This window comes from Plecotus auritus (genome assembly GCF_963455305.1).
Source record: "Plecotus auritus genome assembly, chromosome: 9".
Lineage (NCBI taxonomy): Eukaryota > Metazoa > Chordata > Mammalia > Chiroptera > Vespertilionidae > Plecotus > Plecotus auritus.
In genome coordinates this window covers 56,683,538-56,699,074 of record NC_137783.1, presented here as the reverse complement: position 1 = coordinate 56,699,074, position 15,537 = coordinate 56,683,538, and the positions used below count along the sequence as shown (strand labels likewise).

The following is a 15,537-nucleotide window of genomic DNA, read 5'->3' as shown; positions in this document are numbered from 1 at the left end:
GGTGCACAGTCTTGTTGTAGTTGAGCCTTGATTGCTGTTAGTATCACTGGGAGGAATGGACTTCTGGGCCAATTGGCTGTGAGGACCAGCTGCAACTACACTGGAAAAGCTGCTGTGCAGGAGACACTCCTATGGAGCAGGACTTGCTTCAGTGGGGCTTTGGTGCTCACTGAGTCTTCCCCTTGATTATGTCACTTGTGGATGTGTAGAGTTGTAATCTGGTGTGGTCTGAAGCTGTCCAGCTGGTGCACTGTTCTGGGGCCTTCTGGGAGGTGCAAAGTCAGCCACCAGGCAGGAGCTATAGAGCATCTGCAGATGGCTGCTACTTGTATTAGATTTGGAAGTGCCCCAGAGAGGCCAAGCTGAGAAGCAAGGCAGGCTGGTGCTAGTGCTGGGTTTTAGGCTTCTTATTGATAGGTTTAGGGCACACTGATGCCAGCTTCTGTTTGTTTGAGAGATTTTAGCATTGTCTGAAGCCTGAGCCAGGACAGGCCATTCATATGGAAAAGCTGCTGCAAACTGCTTGGGTGGGACTGCAAATGGGATGGGGTGGGGTCTTAGGGAATCACGAGAGCATCATGAGAGCTAAGCTGATGGAAACTCAGATATGGCTGTCAGTCAGCTCTATGATGGGGAGGTCACAGCATAGGAAAAATGACCCCTGTGAGCACCCTTGTCCGGGAGAAAGCTGCCCCCGAATTCTTGCCCTGGTGCCAAACAATCCAATTCCTTGAATGTCCCAGGTTCTTTTCAAGATGCTGCCTCAGTGCTGCAGCCCAGAGGGATCAAGTTTGAGTAAGGCCGTGTGCTGGCCCTTTAAGAGGAACTGCCTGAGTCTCCAGCAGCCTCCTTCCGTGTCACTCAGCCACTATCCCTGCTGGTTTTTATAGCCTAAAGTTACAGTGACTTCTCTTCCCAGCACTGAATCCATGTCTTTGGGGTTTGGTGTGGGGCTGGACCCCTTGCTCCTCACAGGCAGCCTCTGTAGCAGAGATATCTCTTCCAATTAAAAAATGGCACACATGGGTGTCAGACCAGCCTGTTCCATGCCTCTGCCCCTTTTACCAGTCTCAATGTGCTTTTTTCTTTACTCCTCTAGATGTAGGACGTCCATTCAGCCAGATTTCAGGCAGTTTTGAATGATGGTTGTTCTGTACTTTAGTTGTAATTTTGATGTAGTTGTGGGAGGCTGCAAGTACTGGTGTTTACCTACACTGCCATCTTCATTCTCCATGATCTAATTTTTCTGCTTATTGAATACCCATATGGAAGGGAATTTTACCTGTTTTGATCACTGTTCCATCCCAGTGCCTGGCAAATAGTAGGTGCTCAAAAAATATTCCTTCAGTGAATAAATGAATAATGTTAGCTCCCCAAATGTCTACTAATGGTAGACCAAGTAAACATATAATAATACCAACAACAGTCAACATGAATAAACTATATCCATCCACATGGGTGAATCTCGCAACCACAATATTGATGATACAAGCAAGTGACAGTAGAAAATATAGAATATGATTCTGTGGGGGCTAAAATAATACTTTTACTTTCATCCCCTACTTTCTTCTAGCTGGGCTAATAATTCAAACAACATAGAGCAGAGTAACAAGAGAAAATCAAATTTTAATACATGCACACAGGGAATTCACAGAAGCCCCAAAATTCCAGAGAAAGTGAGGCAAAATTGGGTATATATGACATTTTGATTTTTTTCTTCTTTTTATTTTTTAAAAATTTTTATATGACATTTTGGAAAAAGGAGAAAGGTGGGGGGAACAGGATTTTAGATTTAAAAAGTGAAAATAGGCAATTTACAGGTTTTTGCTAGGCATCTTAGAAACAAAGGGCCGGCCATAGGTGATGATCTTGTTAACAGGTCCTTACTGGTGTCTTCCTTTCAAATGCTAAGGTGATTACAAAGGATCCTTCTGAAGCAGATTTAAAAATATATATATATATTTTATTGATTTTTTTTTTTTAAAGAGAGGAAGGGAGAGGGAGAGAGAGTTAGAAACATCGATGAAAGAGAAACATCAGTCAGCTGCTTCCTGCACTTCCCCTAATGGGGATGTGCCTGCAACCAAGGTACATGCCCTTGATCGGAATTGAACCTGGGACCCTTGAGTCCGCAGGCCGACGCTCTATCCACTGAGCCAAAACAGTTAGGGCTGAAGCAGATTTTTCCATCTGAATCTCTTAGGCAGTAAAAGTGGAGGGTCAAAGTTCCTTCTGTTTTTGTTTTTTTTTAAACTATATTTTTATTGATTTCAGAGAGGAAGGGAGAGGGAGAGAAAGAGAAACATCAATGATGAGAGAGAATCATTGATCAGCTACCTCCTGCACACCCTCTACTGGGGATTGAGCCTGCAACCCAGACATGAGCCCTGACAGGGAATCAGACCTCCTGGTTCATAGGTTGGCGCTCCACCACTGAGCATACTGGCTGAGCTGAGTCTTTTGTTTCCTAATAACCAGCTTAAAATCAATATCCCAAGAGGTAGTTTTTGGGTAGCAAAACTTTGGTCCCCTTAAATTCCATTCACAAAGTTCGCAAACAGGCATATAGTTAGGAATGGAAGTTTAAAATGGAGGCATGGAAATAAATATTAATGTAACCAACCCCATCATTCTTTTAACATTGTTTCTGTAAATGATGACTTGTAAATTCACAGGTAGCTACAGATAAACAGCCTGTTTGCTTAAAACATTCTAGGAGCTAACCTCAAAGTAAGCGGACTCCAGCCTTCGGGCATTTTAGCCCCAGGAGATTTGCTCGCCTTTGACCGACAAGATGGTTAGCAGAGCAGACTGTGCTGACTCACACATAGCACCCAGCACCCTCAAATGAGAGCCACAACCCGGCTGGTTTCCTTTGTTTTGCTTTCCCCTGCCCCGCTCATAAAACCCCTGCCTGGCCCTAGACAGTTTGGTTCAGTGGATAGAGCATAGGCCTGCAGACTGAAGGGTCCCAGGTTCGATTCTGGTCAAGGACACATGCCCGGGTTGTGGGTTCGATCCCCAGTAGGGGGTGTGCAGGAGGCAGCCGAGCAATGATTCTCTCATCATTGATGTTTCTATCTCTCTCTCCCTCTCCCTTCCTCTCTGAAATCAATCAATAAATAAAAAGTCACCTCATTAAGGTAACAAGAGGCACATTAACAAACAAACAAACAAACAAACAAACAAACAAACAAACACCCTCTCCCCACCACCGGCCTGCACTGAAATGTATGGACAGAAAAGGGGCTACTTAGGAAACCTGACAAACTCAAGGGAGGCCTTACAAACTCAGAGGACTAAAGCAGCCACATAAGATGGTTGAAATGAACATTGTCTAGCTAAAAGCGAGTCATGGCAGGTAGTCATGTCCCACGCCACTGTCTTCCCTGACAAAGGCCAATCTTTACCTAATCAAGCCTGTCTGTTACCTATGCATCTATGATAACATACATTTGGAATGCCCTTTTTCCAGACCCCTAACTGCACCTGAGCAGAGACCACAGATCCCCTCATTGTTACTGTTATTGTGTTAATTGTTGACTGCTAACTATTCTATACCCACAAATGTAAAAGAAGTGTGTGTCTATTCGTTTTACTTTTTGTCCAATCCCAGAAATTCCTCTCACTTTGCTGTCTCCCGCCTACCTAATCTATCACCAGTACATTTCATGTAACCCCTTCCATCTTCTCCTTTGAGTCTGATGTATAAAAGAAGGTGCAAAATTGCCATTTTCTGGAGCATTTTCTCAATCCTTTGCGATTTTGCTTCCTGGAAATTGTTGTTGGTTTGGCTTGAATAAACTCATAAAATTCTTACAGGTTTGGACGTTTAATTAAATCGACAGATGTTAAGATGGTCCTTCTGAGGACAAGCTCTGGCTTTTGAATAAACGGAATTTTCCTCCCCTCAGCTCCTGTCTCTTGATTATTGGCTTTCAAGCAACAGGCAGCCAACGACCCTGAGTTTGGTATCATCAGGATAATGGTTACCTCTGGGAGGCAGGTGGTAGGGAGAGGGTACGAGGGGCAAGCCCTGGGAGAAGAACACAAAGGGGGGCTTCTCACATGCCAGCAATGCCCTACTTCTTAACCTACGTCCTGCTTCCAGGTGGATTCTCATTGTGATTATTCTTGGAACTGTACACATACTTCATACACTTTTCCGTATCTGTGACTTATTTCGCAGTTTCAGAAAAGGAGCAAGAGCCCAGCTGGTGTGGCTTGGTGGCTGAGTGTTGACCTATGAACCAGGAAGTCACAGTTCGATTCCCTGTCAGGGCACATGCCCGAGTTGTGGGCTCCATCCCCAGTGTGGGGTGTGCAGGAGGCAGCTGCTCAATGATTCTCTCTCATCATTGATGTTTCTATCTCTCTCCCCGTTTCCCTTCCTCTCTGAAATCAATAAAAATATATTTTAAAAAAGAAAGAAAGAAAAGGAAAGGAGCAAGAGAACCCCTGGAGAATGGCTGAGTGGTGCTGAGCTCTCGGTTCCGCTGATGAGTTTATTGTGGGAGCACAGACGGACAGCAGGGCTGTGTGGCCGCCTCCAGCAGCACCCGCAGGGATATCTGGAGAAGGCAGAGTTGGGTTTGTCTGACACTGGAGTTTTGCCAGGTGGGGGACACAAAGGTAAGAGGAGCAAGGCAATCTAGGGTATTGGCAAGGGAACAACTGAAAACCTGTTATTCGGAAACGAGGCTAAAAGGGGAGGCGAGTGAAGGCAGGAGGGAGAAAGCTGACATCCTGGGTGACCTGGTTTGACAGGAAGGGAGGACAGTGCTGTCAGCTGGTGCACCCAATGTGATGGAAAGGCTTTTATTGCTTATTTTTTAAAAAGGTATTTGAAATACAATTTTATTCCACTTCTGAATGAAAAGTAATGGGAACCATAGTAACACAAGATTTCACCACTGAAGATTGTGATGTGCCTGTAGCAACCTCATATTGGAAATGCAATAAGGAAACCGAGGTTTCCTTATTAAAGGGGGCGGGGCATTGGAGGCCCAGCCATGTCCGAGTGTGACAGGTACAGGGGGTGGCTGAATTGTTACCTGCAGAACCCCCTCCACCCCAAAGCCAGCCCAAATCAAGGAGCACAGAGAACACCACCATGTCCTGCTGGGCAGGTGCCGCTGGAGGCGCTCCTTAACATGGGAAGGCGCATAGTTGTGCTGGGGGCAAAACGATGGTGCGCTCCTCCCTGCTCTCTGACCCAAGCACTTTTGGCTCCAGCTGCAGTACCTGTCCAGCTGCAAGCACTTCTCATCACCACGAGCATGACTATCCTGGTCTAAGCCAGTGTCATTCACCATCTGACTATTGCAACGGGCCTTTCACTGCTCCCTCTGACCTAAGTGATATATACAGAGTGTTCACTCTTTTCAGGGCATGCAGAACATTTACCCAAACAGAACATATCCTGGGCTATCAAGAATGTATGAGCAGACTTCAAAGTGTGGAAATCAGTCGGAGTCTATCCTCTGCCTGTTGTATAATTAAATTAGAATCAATAACAGGACAGTAACTAGAAAATCCCCTAATATTTGGAAACAAAGGAACAACCTTCCATATAACCCATGGGCCAAAAGGGTAGTCAAATGGAAATTTAAAAATATCTTGAGCTAAATGAGAAAAGTGCACTTAAAATCTGAGACAGTAAAATAGTGCTTAAAAGGAAATGTATAGCTTTAAATGTATATAGTGGAAAAGAAGGTTGAAAACCAATGAGCATAGCTTCCAATTTAAGAAACTGGAAAAAAGAGGATAATTAATATCCCCCAAAAGTAGAAATTATAAAATTGACAAAACTCTAACACGACTGATGAAGAAAAGAAAAAGAAAACACAAAGATTCTCAATATCAGAATGAAAAGCAGGACATTGCTACAGATTCTACAGACATCTGAGGGATGACGCGAGGATGTCATGAGCAACTTCTCAGTAAATCAGAAAATGTAGACAAGGAAACTTAAAAAACACACAATTTACCAAAAGTGACATGGGAACAAGTGAATATCTGCACGGTCATGTATCTATTAAAGAATAAGAGTCAGGCCCTAACCGGTTTGCTCAGTGGCTAGAGCGCCTGCCTGCGGACCGAAGGGTCCCAGGTTCGATTCCGGTCAAGGGCATGTACCTTGGTTGCGGGCACATCCCCAGTAGGGGGTGTGCAGGAGGCAGCTGATCTATGTTTCTAACTCTCTATCCCTCTCCCTTACTCTCTGTAAAAATCAATAAAATATATTAAAAAAAAAAAAAAAGAATAAGAGTCAGTAACCTAAAACCCTCCCACAGTGAAAATCAAGGTGTGGTTGGTTACCAATATTCTCACTGAAAAATCAATCAAGCACAATTTTTTTAAAAAATATATATTTTTATTGATTTCAGAGAGGAAGGGAAAGGGAGAGAAAGATTAAAATATCAATGATGAGAAAGAATCATTGATCGGCTGCCTCCTGCACGCCACCTACTGGGGATCCAGCCCACAACCCCCGCACGTGCCCTTGACCTGGGTGGGACCTTTCAGTCTGCAGGCCGGCGCTCTATCCACTGAGCCAAACTGGCTAGGGCTCACGGTGATTTTGGACCCTTGCTCTGACACTTACCAGCTCTGAGATCCTGCAGGGTCACTTCTCTTCCCTGACCATCAGTTTTCTCATCTGTACAGGGGGTACAAACCCAGCACAAGCTTACAGGGTGGTTAGGGTGGTCAAAGGAACCAGGATAAAAATTTAGGCTGCTCGTTACCTTATAGTTTTAAACACGAAAGCCTGGCGCATTCTCTCCCTGCGCCCTCCCTCTTCGACCCCCACACCCGACCCCGCCCAGCTTCCTGGCCAACCCTCCACCTCTCGGGGCACCTCGGTCCCGCACTTCCCTCTCCACGCCTTTGCCCGGCGCCCTCCCTCCCCAGGCGCCCGCTAGCGCCCGGAGCGATAGCACCTCCACCCACCCCTGCTTCTCGCCGGGTCTGTGCCGGCTCCGCGACCCCCGCCGTGCTCGCTCGCTCTCGCTCCTCCGCGCCAGCTGCGGAGGGAGCTGATCTGCCCGCAGCTGGCGCAGCGCGGAGGCGGCGGCGGGTGGGCGGGTGCCCGGGCGCGGAGCATGAGCCGCCGGCGCCGGCCGCGCGCTGCTCCGGGCCCGATTGCGGCGCGAGGGTTGCGCGGGAGCTACGCTGGCCCGGACCCAGGTAGGTAGCGGCCGCCCCTCCTCAGTCTCTCCGCCGGCGGGCCGTCCCCTCCGGTCGCGGGCACGGGCAGGCGGGGCGTGCGTGGGCCCAGGGTTCTGCCTGGCGCGGCCGTCGTGGGGCCAGGGCGTGGGCTGCCGGCGCGGTTTTGGGGACGCGCGTGGTGGAGGGTGGGCTGTAGCCCAGCACGGAATGCCGAGAACTCACCGCGGCTGGACTGAGCCGGGATCCCCAGTCCGCGACCCTGCAGGGCACCGGCGGTCTCGGCCTGGGCGTGGCGGGAGCGCACGCGGCAGGCGGGCGTGGGCACCCCCTGGCAGGTCCGCTGTCCCGGGCCCCGCATGGTAGAGGGGGCTGGGGAATCGGTGGAGCTCGGCGCTGCGTAGTTGCAAGTTTCCATTTGCTTGTCTGCCTTCTGGGCCCCGCGATGGCATTTCACTCCCTTGCTGTTGGACGAGGAATTGGGGGTGAGCTCAGCATTGGAGGGGAGATGGCCTGGACCAGGGCGAGACCGCCCACTCTCACCGTGGGCAGGGTCATTTGAAGGACCGTGATTTCTTTGCCCCAGGCCTTGCAGGGAGCAGGTACAGCTCGTTCTGGTTGCCTGTGTGAATGGGGAGGGGGCTCACTGCTGACAAGGGAGCGACACTCAGCAGGCCCTTTCCCCCTGCATCTCTGGCTGCTTGTGGGGGCTGAAGCTGGTGGACACCACCGGGGGGGGGGTGGGTGGGGGCGGGATGCTGCCTGCCTTCTGGGAGCGGCAGGGGGCTGAGGTGTGCTGGTGTTTGGGGCTCCCTGCTTCCCTGCTTAGAGTCCCATCTGGCCCACCCTTCTCCCGAGTTGTCATTCTTCTCCTACCCTCCCGAGTGAGGGAAGGGCCCAGATGGCCACCTGCCCCAGGAGCCCAGGACAGGGAGTCAGGTTGGCAGGCAGGAGAACCGCACAGAGGCAGCGGCCTGGTCTGCCCCTCAGGGTCTCCCACCGGACCGACTGACAGTTATGCCTGGCCCAGCCTCAGGGCAGGCTCTTCCCTGCCTGGAAAGGCCCAGGGAGCAGCGGCAGCTCCTGTCACAAGCAGAGAACTAGGGAGTCCGGAGGCCACAGGGCTTGACATCTGCAGGCCTCTCCGAGACTCAGGTTCCCCATCTGTAGAATGACCCCATGGTTTCAGTGACTTAGGGAGCTCCCCTTCCTGACACATGGGGACAGTTTGCAGTGGAACTTCAGGACCCCAGCCCAGGACAGGAGGCGGGGTCCTGAGTGGGAGGAAGAGGAGGGCTTTGGCTTTTCTGTTCCTAGAGGCGTGGGTTATGGTGACCCAGCAGCCTGGGCAGGGGTGGCAGCAGAACCCGCAGGCTCCTGAGAAGGAGGGAGCAGTTCGGACCCGCGTGCCGGTGTGACACTCCCAGGGCAGCTGTGCACTCTTGCAAATGGCCGCTGGGTCTGGGAGCACAAGCAGGTGTCCCCACCTATGCCCGGGTGCCTGAGAGCCAGCCACCAAGTTTGTTTTTCTCGAACTGTCAGCCTGATGGCTTCCTTCCACCTGGAAAATCGTGGAAATGGAACAGTTCACACGGAGCAGAGGGATTTTTTTGGCGTAACTTAGCAACTGCAGGCAGAGGAGGAGGCGGGAGAAATGCGAAATGCGGGCCCACCAGCATTTGTGCCGGGCAGGCCTGAGCAAGGCCGGGGGCTGGTGGGCCCAGGCTGAGGGGGGAGAGTGTCTCTAGCAAGTGGCCCCCCAGACAGGTGAGGGGCAGACCCACTACTCTGTGCACTCACCTGAGATCCCCTGACACCCTGTCCCCTGTGGAATAATGAGTGGGATGAGCAGGACTGTAGTGGCTTTAGTTGACTGTTGGTTTTGAGCCACAGAACCCCGTTCTCAAGCCACATGTGCCACAGAAGCCAAATTTGTCAAATAGGTCAAGTGAAGGTGCAGGGCCAGCAGCTGGGCCTTTAAGGCTCAACCATTGCCCTGGTGTGTGTGTGTGGCTGGTGTAGGATGCACATTCTGCGTGACTCTCCCCCAGAAGGGGGCCCCTGGCCTCCCCACGGGGGGTGGGCCCCAGGGCCTTGGTGGAAGGAACTGAGATGCAGAGCGGGCCTGTCCAGGTGGTCGTGACTCAGTTTGGCTCCCAGTCCTGGCCCATCCTACTGGGCCCCTGCTGGGACTCTTCCTCCCTCCCCTTCCCTCCCGAGGCCATCTGCTGCAGCCCTGGTCGCTAGGGCTGGTTTTCTCAGCGCTGAGATCTGCCTCCAGTGCCTCCTACCCACTCCAGGCTGCCGCTTGTTCCTTTGCCCTCCGGTGCCCACCTCCATCTGATGAGTGTTTACTTAGCAACGTGATTTCCAGGCAGTCTGAGGGGGGAGGGAGGGAGGCCGTCATCATGGAGACTGTGGTGGCACCAGCAGGGAAACTGCCAAGGGGGAGGTCTCTGATGTCCATGGTCACATGTCTGGGCCCTCTGACCTGAGGGGTCTGAGGAGGGCATTCTTCTCCCTTTTCAGAGGGCATGACCTTCTCACCTCTTCTCCAGCACAGAGGGCTGTGTATACATGTGTATGTATCAGGGAGTGAATGCAAAAGATGCCCTGGCCTGGCCCAGAGGGGGCTGGTCTCCAAGGGTCCATTCAGAAAGTCCCTGTGCTGGGGACACCAGGAAGTGCCAGTCTAACAAACCTGGAGCCAGATTTGGGAAGGCCAGCAGAGGTCAGCGTGGCAGTGGCGTAGGAACTGTGGAAGGGAGAACCCCACACGGTTCTGGCCTGCTCAGAGCGCGGGAGGGCCAGGGCCAGCGTGGAAGATCGGGCTCCGGGGGCAGGGAGGGCCTTGGGAATGGGTTTCCTGGGTTGGGCCTGAGGCTTGTGAGACATGTCACCAAGAGTGTGAAGGTGTCAGCATTCACCCTGATGCCTGCCAGGGCGAGGGTGGGCGAGGTCTAATGCTCCTGTCCCCTGGCTGTCCCTGCTGAGGGCAGAGGGCAGGCAGTGTGATGCTCTCATCTGCAAGGTCTACATTTCCTGAGAACCACACAGGTGCCAGCGGTCCTGCTCTGGGGAGCGTCTCTACCTCCCTTATTGGCAGGGAGGCTCCCAGGGTCCGTGCAGTGATGCTGGGATGTGGACAGCAAGGAGAAAGCCTCTTCCCCTCCCGCCATGAGCACCTGCACTGGGCCAGGGCCAGGCTGAGCCTGTGCTGCCCAGAGCGGAGGCAGGAGCTCACATCCCGCCCTGTCCCTTCTGAGCGGGCTGTGGAGGTCTGCGGTGCAGGTGGGTTCAGGGAGCAGTGGGCAAGCACCAGCTCAGGGAGGAGGGGCCCGAGGCTGGCCCTCTGGGAGTCTCTCTGACTCTTCAGAGGAGAGCACCCATTTCTCCTGTGGGCAATTCCCCTGAGTCAGGGAGCCAGCCTACTGGGCACAGTGTTGGGCACTCGGGGGGCACTTCCTTCGTTTGTCCAGCTGTTGTGTCACCTCCTTCTAGGTGAGGTGCTGCTGCCCTAGTTGGCGGGTGGAATTACTTGCATGCAGCTTCTGCAGCTTAAACACAACAACCACCCCTTCTCTCTGTCTCCCTCTCCAGCTCTTTCCACCCTGCTGTCCTCCCCAGCACAGGCAGAGTTTGCAGCTCACTCCACACCCTCACTTCCCACTCCAATCTGGCGCATCCCCTTCGCTCCAGGGAACTGGTCTTCAGAGGCCTGTGGACATCTGCAGGCACTCACTGCCCCTACTCCCAGGCAGGCATTGCCTGGGCCCTGCAGGCTCACCCCTGGGCCTCCATGGCCTCTGGCCTCCATTTCCGGGGTGCAGTTGCCATTCCTCAGGAAATGTATCCTCTCCTCCCAGCCACCGCTTCTGTTCCCTCCTTGGTGCTTATCCCTTTCCAACTCGTACCAGCCCCTCCTGAGCTCTGGGCTCTGTCAGCATTCAAGCTGGTGCCTGCTGGATGCCTCCAGGTGACCACAGGCAGCCTGTCAGCTGTCACGGTTCCCTGAACCTCTTCTGCCCTCTGCTCCCCATCTGAGCAGGTGGGGCAGCTGGGGTCTCCCTTGTGCCTCTGCCAGACCCCCTTGTATGGACTGAGTCATCAGCCAGGTTAGCCTGCCATCCCAGACCTGTCTTCCTCCCCCTCTACCTGTCCCTGCCCACTGCCACCTCCCCAGGTCGGGCTGCCCTCCCCTGGCCTAGACAACTGCAGAAGCCTCCTCCCCTGCTATCCCTTTTCACAGCAGTCAGGTGACCTTTTTAATCTTCTCATTGTAAAGATGCTCAGACCTCCTGCTCCATGCAGGTGCCTCTTTGCCCACCTGGTTGGCTCCCAGCCTTCCTGGGGGTGCCTCTCTGCATGGGCATGCTGTGCCAGGTGCCCCGGCCCTCTGCTGTGTGCTGCCCCTGCACAGTTATCGGTCTGTGACCCCTTGGAGTCATGTCTACACCAGCTTGGCCCCAATTGGACCCCAAGCTCAGAAGTGGTGGCTGCACTGGTAGACTCAGCAAAGTCTGTGAGCAGTTGTGTGTGGTGGGCAGAGGGGCACAGATTTGTGCCTGGGAGCCTGTGGGGAGCAGGGGGTGAGGAGGTGAGGGATGAGGGATGTGCCTAGCCTAGGCCACGTTTCTATCACCATTCAGGGAGAGGAGAGGGGAGCAGACATAGAAGCTTTGGGCCTAGAAGGGGGAGGTCTCTGGTGACCTAGACCTGCTCAGGAAGGAGTAATGGGGGTGGGCTGGGAGGCCAGGCTCCTGCCTGTTGTCACCACCACTTCCATCTATCCAAGTGTCACCCTCAGATGCTACCTTGAAGAGAGTTCTCCTGGATCAGTTGCCATGGCAACTCTGTTAACAAAGAGTAGCTTGCGTGGAGGAGGCTGGCTCACCCAGAAGCTGAGGGGGCTGGGAGAGGACGTGCATTCTGACGGGTTTATTAGCTGAGTCTGTTTGCCCCCCCCCCCCCGCCCCCCGCTATGGCTGCTCACTGGATGGGCCCCTCTGCTGACCCAGTTTGCCCGTGAGGCTGAGACTCTGGTATCCAGACCCCCAATGTGCCTGTCTCGGTGCCTCAGTTCCATCTGGGTATGGCCTAGATCCCAGACACAGCGGCCACCAGGGAAGGCCCTGGGTGTGGGGGATGTGCCCAGCCCTGGCACCGAGCACTTCCTAGGTGAGGAGCCCCACCTTGTCACTGTAGAAACCCAGCTCAGAGGCCCATACTTCTGCCTGAAACTTCCCCAGGACGGTTCTGTGCGAGCCCCTCCCTGCTATGCACTCTGAAGGAGCCCTCTCAGGGATCGCCTCCTCTGAGGCCCTGATCTTGGCTGCCTCCCTGCCCCCCCCCCCCCCCCCCCCGCCCCGCTGACTGCAGAGGGTGGGCCCTGGGGGCCAGGACTCAGGTTTCCGCCCTCAGCTGAGGGACAGGGAAGAAGGGTGGAGGCTGGGTGTGTGGACCAGGCGAGATGAGAGGATTAGGGCTGGATGGATCGGGTTGGATGGGGTTGGAGGCTCCTAGAGGAGAAGCTTGTGGTGCTCTCTCTACCTCATGGCTCTCTCAGGAGGCAATGGTAGAGCAGGCTGCGCCAGTGAGTCACTTCATTGTTGTAGCGGGTGGGCCCTGTGGGAGGCTGAGGCCATTCGCAGGAGAACATCAGGCTGGCCTTGGGGAGAGCCTGTGGCCCACATGCACTGCCCATCCAAGGCCAGGGCCTTTCCTGCTGGGCCCCACTCCAGGAAGGGGCCTCCCAGGCCTGTGGCCTCCCTCCTCTGGCCTGGGAGCCCAGCTCACCCCCAGCAAGGTGAGTGTGGCTGAAGGTCTCTCTTTTGGGTACTGGAGCCCTGGGTCACTGCTGGGCCAGCAAAGTGGGGTTCTGAAGGACTCAGGAGGGAGGGTTGACAGTGAGCAGGGTTGTCCAGGGTGCAAGCTGCTCCTCTGGGGAGGGCCAGGGCAGCTAGAACCGCTGTCACAAGTGGGCATCGCGCATGGGGCGGGGCCTGGAGGGAACCGCCCACCACACGTGCCCCGCCCCCAGCGGCTAATGAGCCCAGGCGCAGGAGCAGAACACTGCAGTCAGTGAGGGGACTTTCCCGAAAACTGCCTGCAGACGAGCTGTGAAAACACCCGAAGGTTTATCAGAGAAACATGGTGATTCAGGCCATGCTAATGATAGAAATCAATACAAAAACGCAGTTTAAAGCGTCTCATATTTGGAGTTTAAAGCACGTATAAATATTCACTAGATCAAAGAATAAATCATCGTGGGTATTAGATGGCAATGGAATCCAATCATGAAAACGTAATGTGGGATGCTGGTGGCACAGCCGTCGTGGCACTGCAAGTGTGTCGCCGGGTGTCTGTCTGGACAGCCCAGTTCTTGAGAAGTTCGTGTGCAGGTGCCTCCTCCTTGGCCTGGAGATGGGAAAGGGGCCGGGGAGCAGGCGCCTTGGAAAGGGGCTAGAAGCAGGGAGCGGTGGTCAGGCCTCCTGAGGACCACAGGGGTCCCCCGGGGGGTGTGGAGTCCCCAGCTTCTCCTTGCAGTCAGCAGGTCAGGTCTGGGAAGCTGCCCTGCCTGTGGTCTTGCAGAGACCAGGGCTTTGAAAGCACGGTCTCTGGCCAGGGTGGCCACCAGGACAAGGCCCCGGGGCACAGCCAGGCATGTCCAGAGTTTGGGCCTGCAGAGCTGTTGTTCAGTGAGGAGACTGGGGATACTGTTAGAGGAGGCAAAGAGCAGGGGTGCCCATCAAAGGACTGCTGCCAGGAAGGGTGCGAGGCTGCAGAGGGGCGAGGAAAGAGGGCAGCAGTGTGGTGGCCAGAGCCCTTGGACCACCTTGTCCAGCTCAGGATATTGGTGTGCTGGGCGTGTGTGCGTGTGTGTGTGTGTGTGTGTGTGTGCGCGCGTGTGTGTGTTTGTGTACATTCACACACAAGCACCAGGCCAGGGGCCCTGAACATCCCTCTGCCCCAAAGGTTCTGCTGCATGTTTCCCTAAGACCTGACCTCACTTAATGCCCCAAACACCTTTCTTCATGTGGCATCATTACGCCAATGTTGCTGAGGAGCCTCTGGGTGTGACGGGAAGGGCAGGGGTAGGATTTCCCTCTCTGCCGAGGAGCACTTTGGAGAGTGGGAATGTGCTGCTTTGGTGCCTCCCTTGACCTCCCGGTGCCCTTCTTGTTGCCAGAGCCTCCCCATGTCCAGGACCTGAGCTGGCTCTCACCGCTGCCTTTCCTGCCTTTGACTGTGACTCCCCAGTCCCTCGTGCTTCCCTGAGCTCACATTTGCACCTCAGATTTCAGGCTCCCAGCAGGGAGCTCCTCCACCTTCTGTGGTCATTGGATGCAAATGCGAGTTCAGGGAACTCTACAAGCACCAGGGACTTGAAGTGTCAGTACTACCATGTCCTGTGTGTCAGCGTCTCTCCTGAGTGCTTTGCTGACGTCCCTCAGCTCATCCGTGCCTTTGAAGGGCCTGGCGTAGGCCAGGTTCCTCAGGCACAGAGCCGAGATGGGGATTCTGATGCCAGAGGTGTAGAGGGTGTGCTCTCAAGGGACACCGGACAGGGGAGAGCAAGCAGGTAGGAAAGGGAGGAGGGTTGAAAGTCTCACCTCAGCCTAACCCCATGGGGACTCGGCAGTGGAGTCTGGACCACCAGCTTGTGTCAGTGAGGCAGGGAGCTGGGCTCTGGTCCTCTGTGCTCGTCAGCTGCCCATAGCTGACCCCTCCAGTCCTCTGGAGACGGTTGAGGGTGTGAGCTGTGTAGCATGCTCGCAGCCCTGGGAGTGGGGGTGGGGGGGTATCTGCCCCAGGCCAGCAGGAGGGCCTAGGAATCTGGGTGGGCCCCAGCAGCATGGCCAGGTTGCACTGTCACCATCCTCAGGCAAGACGTTACCTGCTTTTTCCTCTGTCTCCCAGTTCCTGGCTTCTGCCCTCCCCTCCTGGGGCCTGGTGCACGCAGCACTGGCTACTTTGCTGTGATGCGCCATCTTCCCGGCCCATCTGTGCCATCTGCTCCATGCTGCTCCCCGGGGCTCCAGGACCGAGTGCTGGGCGGTCCATGGAGGGACTCTGTCAGTTTGTCCAGGGAAGGACTGACTGACAGTCATGGTTGTCATCCCTGGGCTCAATGGCAGGAAGCTAGGCAGGCCAGGGATGGGAGAGCTGAGACAGGGCTGGCCCGAGGTGCCCGTCCCCAGGCCGGTGAGGGCCGTGGAGTTGGAAGAGCCCTGGCCTGGGGCCTGGGGCCTGCACTCCGGCCACAGCCACTGTCTCATCACCAAGTGCCGTGCCCAGTGACAGTGACTCCGGGATCCCCTTGGGCAGCCTGCAGCTGGGCCCATGAGCTGTCCCTGGCTCTTTGCA

General features: G+C 54.5%; 1 protein-coding gene across 3 annotated transcripts in view; it reads left to right on the top strand.

Annotated features, from left to right (window-relative positions):
- The first annotated feature begins 6,909 nt into the window (after positions 1-6,909).
- The window catches only part of RASGEF1A (RasGEF domain family member 1A), a 94,862-nt gene continuing 86,234 nt past the window's right edge, over positions 6,910-15,537 (top strand). The window contains exon 1 of one of the 3 annotated variants that reach the window (XM_080641071.1): positions 6,910-7,191. The gene's annotated coding sequence lies outside the window, so the exon portion shown is untranslated. Of the gene's footprint in view, positions 7,192-7,330; positions 7,509-7,754; positions 7,773-15,537 lie in introns of those variants that run through there. The other 2 variants (XM_080641073.1, XM_080641075.1) reach the window with 2 other exon arrangements.